General features: G+C 38.0%; 1 protein-coding gene across 1 annotated transcript in view; it reads right to left on the bottom strand.

Annotated features, from left to right (window-relative positions):
• The window catches only part of LOC131231974 (probable leucine-rich repeat receptor-like protein kinase At1g35710), a 71,312-nt gene that overhangs the window by 21,573 nt on the left and 34,476 nt on the right, over nt 1–15,263 (bottom strand). The window lies entirely within an intron of this gene.

Genomic DNA, 15,263 nt, shown 5'->3' with positions numbered 1-15,263 from the left:
CACTGTGTGTATGACAAGAATCAATCAAAGTCCATAACCAACTACTGAAGATCGTATGGCTGACATGGCATAAGCACAAAGAACATTGATGGAAGAATGGAGAAATCTTCGAGATGCTTTAGCTACTCTAGCTCACAATGTGGCTCGGATCGCAGTCCCTCTAATGATGGCCACCACAAATAAACAAGGACAACAACCTGAAGGCTCTCAATTGCCGAGGGCGGGATCACATGGATCCGCTCCTCTAGTAGAGCTAATAACTCAGGAAGAAGTGCGACAGGTGGTTGCAGAAGCTATTAGAATAGAAAGGGAATGTAGTAATACAGGAAGGTTTCGATACCGGACATCATATCCAAGAGAGGTGGAAGACATACCTTTTTCAGTTAATTTCAAGCATCCGGACTTTCAAAAATTCAGTGGAGGCGGATCCCCATATGAACATTTGATGCATTTCATCACGTCTATGGGTAATTTCTCCACTATTCCCCAATATTGCCTGTGGCTATTTGGGTCTTCGTTGACAGGTAAGGCATTTCGATGGTATTTTGGCTTGGCATCAGAATCAATACAAACTTAGGATCAGATACAGGACACATTTATGTCAAATTTCTTTTCATTAGACCGTGATGTTAGCATTACAGAGTTAACATCCGTAAGGCAGAGGGAAAATGAATCTGCAGAGAAATTCATTAGCGGATGGAAAGCTTTGGAGCATCATGCTAACAACTACCTAAAGAAAGAGAATAGGTAAAAATGTGTCTAAGCTCCATGGAGACAGGGATCACATTTGGACTTACCAGTGCTAACATAAGGACTTTTCGAGACCTGATGACCAAAGCACATGCGTTGGAGCTAATGACCAAAAAGATGCCCATATTCCAAGTTAGAACAGAAAAGCGAGGGCCAAACAAGGCAGTAGTGAATGCTGTCGATCAAGAGAAAAAGAAAAGCACTTTCCACGATAAGAAAGAAACAAGGAGAAGAGAAGATTCAAACCGAGAAAAGGATTATAAAAACAATAAACTGTTGTGACCATATGATTCACATAGAGAATATGCTTTTGATAGAGAGGATGTGTTTCCAATGATGGAACAACTATTGGCTGTCAGAACCATCAGGTTACCCTCACCAAGATATCCATAAGAGGTTGAAATGGCTAAAGAAAAGAATTACTGTCATTACCATCACTGTCTAAGGCATCAAACAGAAGATTACTTCATGATAAAGAACATATTGCAAAGGATGATAAGACAAGGGGAAATAGTTCTGAAAAAAGACAATGAACGACATAGAAAGGCAACTATAAATGTGATGTCTGCAAGTGAATCGTCAAAGATTTTTGCCAGAGAAGTCAGTCTGAAAGATCCAACTTCCGTCTATCGTCAAAAAGATAAATCAGTAAGGGAATCCATCGGTCAAAAGAAAATTCAGGGGGCATCCATGTTTGAAGATGATAGCGTGCTTTGTATCATGAACCAATTGTTAGTAATTGATGAGATCGAGTTGTAATTGCCTAAATACTCGAATGAAAAGAAGTGAGCCAAAAGATATGAAACCACAATACATCTGCACATTCGTTGCAGATATAAATTGGCATTGGAATACCTGCCAGATACTTGGTTTATCAACAATACGCCAGTTCAGGAGATGGCCATAATTTTGGTTTCGAAAGGCTTTCAAGTATATCAAGTCCGATCACCAATGAGAGGCACCAATGATTATCGCCAATGAGAAGCGCCAATGATTATCCCCAGTGAGAAGCGCCAATGATTTTCACCAATGAAAGCGCCAATGAAGTCATCATCGCTATTGCTATCACTATGTTACTGATACAAAGGCCATTTTATTATTTAAATTTATCGAAATTAATAGCACCGCCAAGCTGATACACTACCCTAACTATAAGATTTTGTTTCACATCATCAGCAAGGGTGATATATCAATTTCAATTTATTTTTATTAAGGCTTATAAAGCCCGCTAGTTGCATAAAAATATCATTGGCAATGGCAATTTATCATCTACGGCAGTGGAATAGAAGTCAACTATGTACGAGAATTATAACAACGATGGCAGCTTATCATTTAAGGCAGCCTAGCCAAGCCTATATGGCCAATTACGCATAAGACCTATTATCATTGATAATTGCTTAAAATTGGCAATCATCATTTTTAAACTATAATTGCTCTTTGAGCCCAGCCCGAAATCGGTGGTAAACTATAATTTCTCTTTAAGCCCATTCAAAGTCAAGTCAAGTCAGGTCAAGTATTGAGGGTCAAATATTGCATATTAGACCCCAATTTTTACTTGGTTTTATATACATAATAATGTTTAACACTCTATTTTAATCGTGTTTGTGCTGCAAGGTGAATTTAGGAGCTTGGACTGAAAAATGGTGCTAAATATATGGATTTAATGTTCCAAAATCACCAAGGCAAGGGACGGACCTCAGGGAACTAAGATCGAAGAATTTACATGCTAGAGATCCGAGAAAATCAAACCATTCACGTTAAAGAGGCTTGAAAAGCGTCCTGAATGCAAGATCACAGGGTTCCCACTATCCGTTTGGCTCGAAACTTTATATCTGACATGAGGGCCATAAATTAACCGTACATGTCAAATTTCAGCCATTATAAAAGTGGTCTAATGGATAGATCAGCCCATAAATGATCAGTCTAGGGCCCACTTGATATTTAGATATGCTTTAATTTTTGTCTTAACCCCTTAAATCATGTGGTACAACGAATGGACGGAGTGGATTTCTCACAAGCATCACATATGACTCCACATGTATAGTGCATGTACATAACGTACACGACACTGGCCGTGCACCGAAACTCAAAAAAATCGGTCAACGTGCACAAGGGAAGGACCCAGGGTACCGAGATCGAAGAATTTACATGCCAGCAATCGGAGAAAATCAATCCATTCATGCTAAAGAGGCCTGAAAAGCGTCCTGAAGAACCATTCGTTCGACTCGAAACTTTATATCTGACCTGAGGGCTATAAATTAACCGTACACATCAAATTTCAGCCATTGGATCCTTTTGAAAGTGGTCCAACAGATAGATCAATCCATAAAAGATCAATCTGAGGCCCAGTTAATATCTGGATATGCTTCAATTTTTGTCTCAACCCCTTAAATTATGTGGTACAACGAATGGACGGAGCGGATTTCTCACAAGCATCACATATGACCCCACATGTACAGTGCATGTACATAACGTACATGACACTGGAACTCAAAAGATCGGTCAGCGCACGCTGACTGATTTTTTTTAAAATTTTTGAAAATGTCCAGCAGACACACTGTGTCCAGCTGGGTTTTGATAGTGGGCCCCACCCATCATCCAAACAGATGGTCTGGACCGTCCATTGTGTCCAGGGGGTGGGGAAGACCCTACCCATGTTGAGCTTTTGGCCCCATGCACGTGTACACACGTAGATCGATGAAAAATGCAGGATGAATGGCGAGTTAATTTGATACAGTGGACAGCACCAAAACTTGAATAAAACCACTCCTTTCTAACTAAAATTTCACCAGGAATCCAATGAACGGGGTGTATTTCACTGAAAACATCACTATGGGGCCCACCGAACACGTCAGCGCAAGAATTTTCGCCAGAAATGCATGTCCGATTTTTTCGAACATTGCGGGGAGTTGTGGGCTACTGTTTGTGGTCAGATGGGTGATCCAAACTGTTTAGAACCTTTAGAGGGGGGTTTTTACCCCATTCATGGAGCCAAAACAGGTTTCTTGGCCCTGTACCGTCCAGAAACTCGTTCCAAACGCAGGTCTATCGCGTTTTTGCAACTACCAGCTGCTTAAATAGCTTCCACCAACGTACCACCGACTCCAAACCAACCTTGCTTCCTGTTGCTATAAAAGGAGATGTGAGAGAGAGCTTTGGAACCATCTTTTGGCCTTGGAGTGAAGGAAGAAAGAGAGAGAGAGAGAGAGAGAGAGGCTGACGGTGGAGTTTTTCTTTTCTTTTCTTCTTCTTCTTGTTTTTCTCTTTCTTTTTTTTAATATTTTTAAGAGATTTTAGCCTAAGCATGATTATGTCAGGTTAAACCTCTTAGCTAAGGTTGAGAGGTGAAGCTTGTAGCGTGATAGGGCATTTCCTATGGCTTTGCTTCATGTTTTATGAACTCTCTTTGGTTATAGTTTGATTATATGAAATATTCATAGTTTTCAATGGTTTGTTGTGACTTCAATTACAATAAATTTGCGATAGCTTTGAATATGTTCTTTTCATTATTGTGATTATGAAGTTAGGAAGCCCCGTTGTTCACCATCATCTCATGGGCATTGTTGGGTAATGGAACCCTTCTTAACATTCATAACTCTCTTAGATTGGTTGTGGATTGGTTAAATTCTGTTGTTTGCTTTGTCTCCTGGGGCATGATTTTGTGATGGAATCAATTCTAATTCTTATACCTCTCATCTCTTGAAAACTAGATCAAAGGAAGTTCAGATTTGATTTTTAATGTTATATTCTCCAACTGGATGAAAATGGGACTTTAAATCTAGTTGCGTTCATGAATCAAGCATAGATCTCCCTGATCTCTACAAGTGGATCCTTGGCACCCTAGTTTCCCACCTTTGAATTTTACAAATTTTAGTTAAAGTGTTTCACCATTATTCTCCTAATTCTCCCTGATTTAGATTACATCTTCGCCTAATTCTAGTTCAAGTTTCTTTCAAATTACATACAAGGTTCAGTCCCTGTGGATTCGACCTCAGTCTTACCGAGATTATTACTACATCACAACCCTATACTTGGGGTGTGAACATCAAGTCAAGTTCAGTAAAGTCCAGTCAAGTCAGGTCATGTCCAATTAAGGTATAGTCAGCGAAAGTATATTAGCTCCATTATTCAAGAGTTTAAACTATGTGTAGCATCAAAATGCTGCAGATATACATGATCAACTATTTTACTTGAAATATTCTCGAAGATGCAAATTGCCTGATATATGATAAAATAAGTCATGAAAAATCTCATGCAAACATACAAAATACAATTCTTCTGAAATAGGTACAGATTACAACAATATCAGGTGTGATCCAAAATGTTTACTACTTCTAGTCTAAAGCCAAAATGTTTCAAGATCAATTGCGAACCTTCAATGATGATATTTATCTTTCTGAAGAAGATGAATCTTCCATTATGATATGTTTATCTCTTCGAAGAGGATGACGATGTCTTTTTGTTTCTTGTCTTTCTAATGGCAGAGGATTCTTTCGTAATATCTGTAAGGGTGGTGGGAGGATAGAATTGCAAAGAATCATCATTCTCTTCTAAAAAATTTGAGGATCTGGACGTATTCCTCAAAGGAGTGTCAAAAGCTATCCATCCTTCAAGAGTATCGGCAGGTTTCACGCCAGAAATATTATCTTCTTAAGAAATCTTTATGCAGAGTTGACCTAAAGAGGGGACATGATCTATTTCTTTAAAATAACCAATGCCTTGGTCTTCTTGATAATCTTTTAAGCCAGGAGGAAGAATCCATATAGCGTGATTTACTGGGTAACAATTATCCATCAAGTAATACTGATGAGCTCACCAGCGCATCTAGTAATAAGAAGTGCTAAAAAGATAATTATAGCCATGAATTATGAAATGCGATCCAGTATGAACATTCAAGAGTTGCCTCCATATCAAAGCTCAATTATATAGCCCGACGCCATAACTTCTCATTGCTCTGGTGACAATATCACCAGTCTCCAATACAGTTTGATCAAATTTGAATTGGAGAGAAAATCTATTTGAATAGGATGGTTCACACTAAAATATACTACCTTCTCTCAAAAACAGAGTACTGGACCTGATGGAGACAAGAAAAGAATGCTTGTCAAATGTGTAACGCCCCAAACATTTCAATACTCGAGTATTGAAAGTTCTCTAGCGTTACCGTAAGATTCAATGTAACATATACGTGTGTACGTAACCAATCCAGTTATCATAGCCCTACATCCTTGCCTTGACATAAACCCAACTGTTAGGAATGATCTCTATTAATAGATCAAGTCATCTGACCGTCAATTTCAAGGTAAGACTCTCTAGCATGTGATTTAACATGTGTCTTCCCTTAAACGAATTAACGAATAACATCATATCCATAATGATTTAGATATAAGTCTTTTTATAAGAATTGTTTAGAAACGTTCCTACATCCATATAGAACCATTGGATTTTCCAAAACTCACAGATCAGTAATAATTATGAAAATGCCATTGACCTAGACCCCTAAACTCTAGATCACATGGTTCCCACAATCCATTCCATGTGTAATTTTATACTAGCCCTAATTATTATAAATTAACCATACACGTCGAATTCCAACCCTTAGATCGTAGCAAATTAGCTACTTGACCTCTACGTCCATTCGCGCACTTATCAAATCAAGATTCTAATCCGTTCATCTTATTCATCACCTATGAATATGATTAACCCACCATCAGAACTACGATCTGAGAAACCTACACATGTGAATAAGACACTCTAATCTAACGATACACATGCTTTACCCCTAATCCTCCAGAAACCCGCTTTACGTCTATCCATTTACGAAACTGACCGTATTTCCACCTACATACATAGTAAGATCGCTAACCATCAAGTTCCCTTATTTTTAGCTAGCCATCTGACCCTCCGTCATGTTCAGATCCACCAAACGGGCCATAAGAATATCACGGTAAACCAATTATCATGAAGAGCACGAAAAATGATGCATGCCTGCCATATTTCAAGACATTTGGATGACACATTTCGTCATAATGGGTGTCGGATGCCGGTTGAGAAATAGATGGTGAGTTTGTAAATAGTCAATGCCACTACAGGCCACCATTGATGCTTGATCGAATAGTATGGCCCACCCTATCAACAGATCTATCCCATTTTTGGACCCTAATCCTAACAGGACATGTTAAACGCAATGAATAGAGTGGATAGTACAACTACAAATAGTAAAGTAGACTCCACGCAAAATAACTCAATTCATTCAACTTGTCACAGCAAGCTATGTCTCTCATACATGGGGTTTAACGGTGAGTGTTGGTTGCTATTGGACACACCGTACGACCTACTCGACTAACCAAATTGCCTTATATTTGACCCCGTGTCCTAACATAGCGATACAAAGGTGGTGAATGGAGTGGATTCCTCGAGGAAACATCATAGTGGACCCCACATCATCACACGTAGGTAATGCGTAAACAAGAGTACCGCTGCAAAACAGATGCTCGGTTTTTGCAGATTCTCTCACGCGAAAGAACTTCACCGTAAAGTGAGGGAAGCAGCTACGTCTGATCCAGGTGAGCCACCATTCCAACTAATCTGGATGATCTAAACTACCCAAAACCTTCCAAGAAACACCCCGACCCTACCCACAAAGATAGACTAGAAAGATCTACATGAAGACACTGATCGCCCACTTCCTTCATAATGCAAACCCTTTTCCTTATGTGAAATTGAGCTGCATAAAGACCCACATTGTTTCTCTTGCTGCGTAAACAAGGAATATGCAAGGAGAAGTGTCGGTTTAGACAACCTATAAAATTGGACCTACTGTCCGCAAGATAGAAAACAAGAAAAGGAAAAAAATCAGAGGAAGGGAAAGAAAACAAAGAAGAAAGACGAGAGAGGAAAGAAGAAGGAGAAACAGAGAGGAAGACTAACAGCGGCCCAATTTAGCATCGAATAGACATTGGAAGGTAAGGATTCCGGTTCTTAGGTTATTTTTGGGTCTTCTTCTTCCTTTACCTTCCGTTTTCTTTGCAACAGAGAGACGTGGAATCTTCCACCATCTTGAATCGAGTTAACTCGGTGGAGGAATGTGCTTCCAAAGTGGAACTGCACCAACAAAGAAAATACGTAGCTTGGGTCTTAGAATCAAATCCTCTTATACTCACTAAGTTAGTTAAAGCTAACAAACTCTTTAATCTATTCGAGTCAGGCAAATATACACAAGATGTAATCTTAAAGGGCGCCTTCGAACGTTTGAATACCTAACTTTTGTAAAGAACAATCAAACAGATAAAGGTGAGGGTTTTATCCTTTAAGCTTACACTAATTTAAGTTATTTTATTTATCCTGCTTTTCCATGTTCCTGCCTTTTCATACCTTTAATGATGTGATGCGAATTATCCTGCCTTTTCATACCTTTAATGATGTGCATTATCTTGTCTTTCTAGATGTGAATCATCTTGCCTCTCATGGTTATATTATCTACGAATTATCCTATCAATGATTTAGTTATTATCATTACTATTATTGGCCCTGCTGGGATTATGTCATGTCAACTATAATAGATTTCTCTGAATTTATGTGAGCCATGGATACAAGCCTTGCCCTTGCCACTCGTCTCTATATTGAGTTGGCCTTTGCCACTCCCCTATTATTGAGTTGACCATTGTCACTCTTTTCTTATTATGTTGGTCATTGCCACTTTTGTTGAGTTGATATGGTCACTCTTCTCTTTATTATGTTGGCCTTGTGCCATCTATCTTTACGGCTTGGGCATATGTCTTGCCATTACAAAACCTCCATAATTCAGTTGATATTCTTTATTATTCGGATTCTGTTATATTTGTTATGATTCAGTTTATATTCTCTATAAGTGCAAGTGATGTTTAAGATGTATCACAACTAGTGATTCAAATATTCTATCATGGACGTAATGCACTCTGGGTAAAGACCTTATTGGGGCACGTAAGTCCTTGAGCCTTCGGGTAGTGGTGCACAAATCGAGTGTGTAAGTCGCAATAGCGTCACATTACCCCGGGATTAGATGTCACAAATAGTCGCTCTATGAATAAGTCGTGTCACGTAAATCACCCAGCCCATGTGTTGTGCGCTCTGAGGAGTTTTCGTAAATCCACGGTAGCATTGGCCATGCTGGCGAATATCCGTATAGTGAGAGTGCGGGTCGAGCCGGTTATCTATAAATCGTACTCCACATTGTGATTATCACTACGTTTGATGAACCCACATACTTTACTAGGCATGCATCTCATGTAGGTTGTCTGCGCATGCTGATACCCTCGTATTAGTGGAGCACGGGACGTATCAGAACCTTACTTTACCTGTTATGTATCTCTTGAATTATTGTTAATCTTAAATGATAACCTTTACTATGCATAGGGCATTGACTCTCTCCCAACCGTACAGATAATGCAGGTGACGTACAGATTGAAGACTTAGATGACTTCTTCCCTATAGAAGATTTTCTTGAAAGACTAAGAAGACAGTTTAACTATTTAGTTTTATACTTCCGCTGTGAACTTTGATATTGTAATAAACCTCCCATCATGAGGCCATTTAATTATTCTTTTACTCTGATGAAATATAATTAATATAGTTGATTTTATTCTTGTGAATGTTACCTTCATGAATGTATCTGGATGTAAACAAACGGAAAAATATAGGGTACGATTTCAGAGCATCCAGTTGTACCTTATTAACACTCGGTTTCCTCGGGCACGAGTATATACGCTGGCTGTGAAAATTCGGGATGTTAGAAAATGAGATTGAATCATCATCTATAACTATTACATCTTCAGGAAAGTTAGTAAATGAAAATTGAAAGAAGTCTTATCTATTTTTCAGAGTCAGCAAAAATCCAAGGAAAATACACTCTTAGCCAACCTATGAAGAAATGCCAAAGAACGCAAATTGGAAAAGACTCAGTGGTTGAACAAAAAATGACATCTCTGAAAGCACGATATAATGAGCAAATAATTCAACAAATGCAATGCAAAACATGCTGACAAGCACAAAGATGGAATGGCTAAATCATTATCATATTGCAAATATTACAATCATTTTAAAAGCTTTCAATATATTTCAAAATTATCAATACTTCATGAAACTAGATTGGAAAGTTATGATATCTTGAGATTCTAATTTTGATTAATTTGGTAGGAAAGATTACCATTTGAAGTCCTTAATTATGCAAACTATAAATAAAGGAGACAATTGAAGAGATTGTTGTAGCGGAAGCAGCATTAAAGAAATTATCCAATTCCCTAGCCATAGAGTTCAAAGAAAGAGTCGCTGGAGTTTATTAAAGAGATTATTGCAGCAAGAGCATCATTAAAGGATGGTTCTCTGATCAAGTTACTCAAAGATGAAGTTGTCATAGCCGTTACAATGGCAAGTTTCGATGAAAAGAAAAGAATTGCACAAACAAAGGGAGTCAAAACTGTGGTGGATGCAATTGCGACACTATTCGTAGAAAAACGTTCTATATGGTTGACCGCTATCGAAATAGAGTGCTTTCGTTGCCACCATTATTCCCTCTATCAAGGCATCCACTCGACACCTCTGACTAAAGGCATTCAATTTTCTTTTGAGTTCGTGCAACTCAGTCTTTCGTTCGTGCCACTCAGTCTTCCATTCATGCTACTCAATCTTCTGTTCGCGCCACTCAGTCTTCCATTCATGCCACTTAGTATTTCGTTCACGCCATTCAATCTTTCATTCGGGCCTGACCATCCAGTCATCCTTATATTGTAAATCATTTAAGCTTGATTCCTTCGACCGTGATTCATTTGATAACATTTTGTTTGAGCATGATCCTCCATTTAAGCATGTTTCATCAGGCTCCTGTTCGAACATGACTATTGAAGTTCTCCGTTGAAGCGATCCTTCTCCGATACGTAATCAGCTCTAAATTCATGAAGAGTCCTTTATCGAGAAAGGATTTTTGTGCAGAAGAGGATCAATCGTCTATTTGATTTAATCAATCAATCAAAGAAGGATCGAGGGGGCATCTGTTGGTGCACAAAAAATGTACGAAGTTTCCATCATGCGATAAAGAAAGAATTTTGAGGGATATGAAGATATCGGAGATAAGGAAGAAAGAAGAAAAAAGAATAGTAGAAGAAATATGAGGAGAAAATGAAGAAAAGAATAAGATTCATAGTGTTTGCGCAGATCCGCGCAAACCCTAATGATTGCGCGAGACCGCGCAAATGGTCTAGATGCGTGCACCTACACAGAGGGACATCAGTCAAGATGGTTTGGACGGTGGGGATTTGATGATAAGTGGGCCTACAGCATGGATATCGAGGGTTCACATGTGTGAAGGCCTATAAATACCCCACTCCCCCTCTCATTTGCACACGTTGAAGATTCTGAAGAAGATCATAGCTCTAGAGAAGAAGAGAAGTCTGAAGGTATCAAGAAGAGAAGGGAGAAGGAAGATAGAGGAGGCTTTGGTGTTAAGCGGGAATGAATACTTAAGAGTCGAAATGCTGTCGGAATGGCTAGGTGAAATGCAATCTTCGATCTTCCAATCTTTAATTTTCTTCGTACAGGAACATGAACTCAGGAAAGAGAGATCAGATGATCAGATCCGCACAACATTCCTCTCAATGAGATGATCAAATCATAAGGCGAAATGCTGCCGAATTTGATATTCAAACTCTTTCAATTCCTGTCTCTCTTAATATTCTATCTTAGAATCAAAGAAAATCAAAGGATGTAAATGAACTCAGAATGAATAAATAATATGATGATTGTTCTCTATACACTCTCTCTATTATGATTAAATAAGATAGTCTCCCAAATCGAATGCATTTGTTTCTTGTCAAAACAATCCAACCAACCTCGCTATGCTGGGTTGCATGCATTAATAACTTTTCTTTCACCAGTGATAGCAGGCTTTATACTTTTCAAAAGAACAATGATGGATATAAAAGATTAAAACTAAAGGCTAACAATGTCGATTTAATTGATATATATCTGAAGCTTAATATAATCAATAGATAAACAACTAAGTAAATAAATTAATAAAAGTTAAATACTTGCGATCTCTAGTGTGAACAAACAATTGAGGTGGATTGGTCAGCAAGATGTGTCCAGGGTGTGGTCTTCAAAGCAAGGACTCGATTGATAGATGATCTAACAATGGTAGGTCGTAGATATTTATACTACTCCTAAGCATAATGCAACGATGGCACTAAATAGTAGTGATCTAAGCTAACTTAAACTCTAGACATTTTGCAGCATGGCTGGTGGAAGTGGAGGAATTGGAAAATAAGATAAGCAATGTTGTGCCGTGTAGGTTGATTGTATTTGGTGTGGCCTAGAGTTCTTCATCACGTGCTCCTTATAAAGCTTTGGGAGTCGATAAAACCCTCGTTGGGTTTCCTTGTTAGTGTAGAATCCTTGACAGTTACAGTGCGCAATTATTCTTAGATCATCCCAACCTGGTCAAAGAGATCTCTGCGGGTCAGAAATGTTTTCAGATCTCCTTGCTAGCATAATTAAAGAGATCCATGGATCTTTCGAGATCAATTTTACTGGACCTAAATTCCTTAAGGTGTCTTTGGTTTCCATCTGCTCGGGGAAAAATATACTTCTTAAAACTTCATAATCACCATAAAAGAGCACTAATCGTCTATGGGAAGATCTCTCATTTTGGCAAGATTATGTGAGACAACCTTGCCGAGCATATCTTGATTTGTGATAAGATCCCTATCTCTCCCTTTTTTTTTTCTTTTTTTTTTTTTCTTTTTTCTTTTTTTTTTTTTTTTTTTTTGTAACACACGCACACACACCCCACACACTCACGCCGTAGTGGATTTCACCACCTATGGATACTCGAACCCTTGACCAGGTGTTGAAACTCCTGAGAGTCCACCACCTGAGCAAGAGTAAGGATCACTATCTCAGCAGGTCTTTATGAATTTGTCGAGCATGCTGCCTCGATTGCATGTGCCGTTCATGATAGGGCTATGTGTCACTCATCGCAATTTCTTTTTACATACATTTGTATCTATGTCGTTCTGCTTTTGGTAACTGACATGCCATTGAAAGAGGTGAAATAAAAGATATAAGATCGACTTCATGTATAATTTAGTGCATAGTATCAACATGTGGTGGCATCTCATTGGTATACGCCAAAATAAATGTAAAAAAAAAAAAAAAAAAAAAAAAAAAAAAGAAAAAAAAGAAAAAGAAAATAGTAGTACTGATTGAACACCCTCAATTAAAAACATCGTAGGCCCACTGTAATATTTATTTGTCATCCAACCTGTTGATTAGTTCACACTGACCTAGATGAAGGAAAAACACACATATCATCTTAATCCAGAACTTTTGCACCCCAGAGAAGTTTTGATGGTGGACGTTCAATCACCACTATCTTGTATCATATTGTCCACCAAAATTAGGATCTGCCTCATTTTTGGGCATGCCGGCAAAATGTGCCGGCAAAATGGATGGACTGCGTGGATAAAATGGATAGATCATGGTGGAGCCCATGGAGCTTCTCTAGTAGCACATAGTACCAACCTCGATATTGTTCTCTACACTACACAATATAGGTTCCCCAACTATTTCTCTGGTGCTCACACGTGCAACCATAGCACATTTGTAGGAGATCCAAGTAGCTCATCAGGTAGCCTCGACTATTTAGATTCCTTGTCCGAAATATCAGGGATGTGTGCTCATTAGTTGGGCCACATATGTACAGTATAGCCGGAATCTTTTGTTCCTTGTAGACAAGACCTATAGGGGAACCTTCCTGAGGCCTCCCAAAATGTTTTTATTTAATCATAATTCAAGTCCCGCCAAGATAAAGGGCAGATACAAATTTCACCCTGATCAAAACGTTGGTGAGGCTAAATAAGGTTTCAATGGTGTACGTGTCTCAATCTACACTCTTTCATGTCGTGTGGCCTCAATTAGGCATTAAATCTGACTGAGTTTTGGACTTATGTCCTAACATAATTGGGACAATTGATGGTTGGATTGGATCCATCACGGTGGATCACCATAGAGGTTTCAATGCATGTGTACAATTCAAACCATTCATTGGTTGTGTCACCCCACGAACATATATCCTTGCGAAAATATCAAGCCCATCTATTATTGAGGTGGCCACCATAAAATCATTTACCGAAAAGTTGGTTAACTTTCTCAAAGGCCCATTTGAATTTGTATAAAGTGTAGGAAATGAAGCAATGTTTCTTAGGAACCTTCTTTCAAAGAAAGGTGAGAGAGGAAACCTAGTTTTTCCTTATTTGTTTTTCTCATGAGATTTTTTGAAATATATATATATATATATATATATATATATATATATATATATATATATATATATATTGAACCCAGTCGTATATTCATACAAGGGTAAACATTTTCTTAAAAAATTTAGGGATTTCTACTCGAAAATTCTTCCAAGATTATGATGTTACCGGAAGATGTTTTTACATTAGATCTTTATCAAAACATTCCTCTCACCGTATGAACAGCGGATAAAAAATATGTTATTAAATTCATCGAGATTAGGAAATTTCGCACCCCCTTTCTAATTTATATTAATAGACTAATAAGATATGGTAGTCTGCAAGACCATCTGAAATATAATATTTCTATTTAATTTAACACTCCCCCTCGAGCATAAATATCTGTCATGCTTAGCTTGAAATATAGTAAAGAAAATTATACAAATGGTAATGCCTCAGTGAAGATATCTACAACCTGTGATTTGTACTGAATATTGGGTATGGTAATATCTTTGGAAGTAATCTTTTCATGGATGAAATGACAATCAATATCTATGTGTTTAGTCCTCTCATAGAGTACTGAATTATTTACGATGTGGGATGTTACTTGATTATCACAATAAATCACCATAAGATCTCTTGAAAATAATTGGAGCTCCCGTAATAAGCAATCATGTTGGATATGCTTCGCACAGACAATGTGTTCATTACAGCCTTCTTACCTTGTTCATTGTTATTTTCTATTACAATTTCACCTCTGTCAACAATCTTCTAAAGTATATTCTTAAGAGTATAGAAATTTTTAATCTGATGGTTGAGCTTACGATGATAATGACAGTAATTCTTTTCTTTTGTTTTCCTTACCTCCCTGGGATGTTTTGGTCGGGGTAACTTAATCATCTCTGTGATCATGAACTAGTTCATCATAGGGAGCACTTCTTCTTTTACGAATGCATACATCTCATGGTCCTCATATCGTCCAGGTTGTTTTTCTGTCGTCCTACCTACATAACTGTTTTTTTCTTTCCCTTCTACCATCTCTTTGTTTATTTTAAGGGTCTTCTCTCTTTCTCCCTTTATCGGTGATGTTTGTTGATGTTCTATTGGAACTTCAACATGTCGACTCCATATAAGAGGCTGACATTTTCTTGGCCATGAATTTGAGGGCGTGGGCTTTGGTAGTGAGATTACAAAAAGTTTGTATATCAATTCTTGTTAGACCTAACATTACTTCTAACTCCATAG

This window comes from Magnolia sinica, chromosome 17 (genome assembly GCF_029962835.1).
Source record: "Magnolia sinica isolate HGM2019 chromosome 17, MsV1, whole genome shotgun sequence".
Lineage (NCBI taxonomy): Eukaryota > Viridiplantae > Streptophyta > Magnoliopsida > Magnoliales > Magnoliaceae > Magnolia > Magnolia sinica.
Note: the sequence above shows the minus strand (reverse complement) of the source record. Positions and strands in the feature narration are given on the sequence as shown.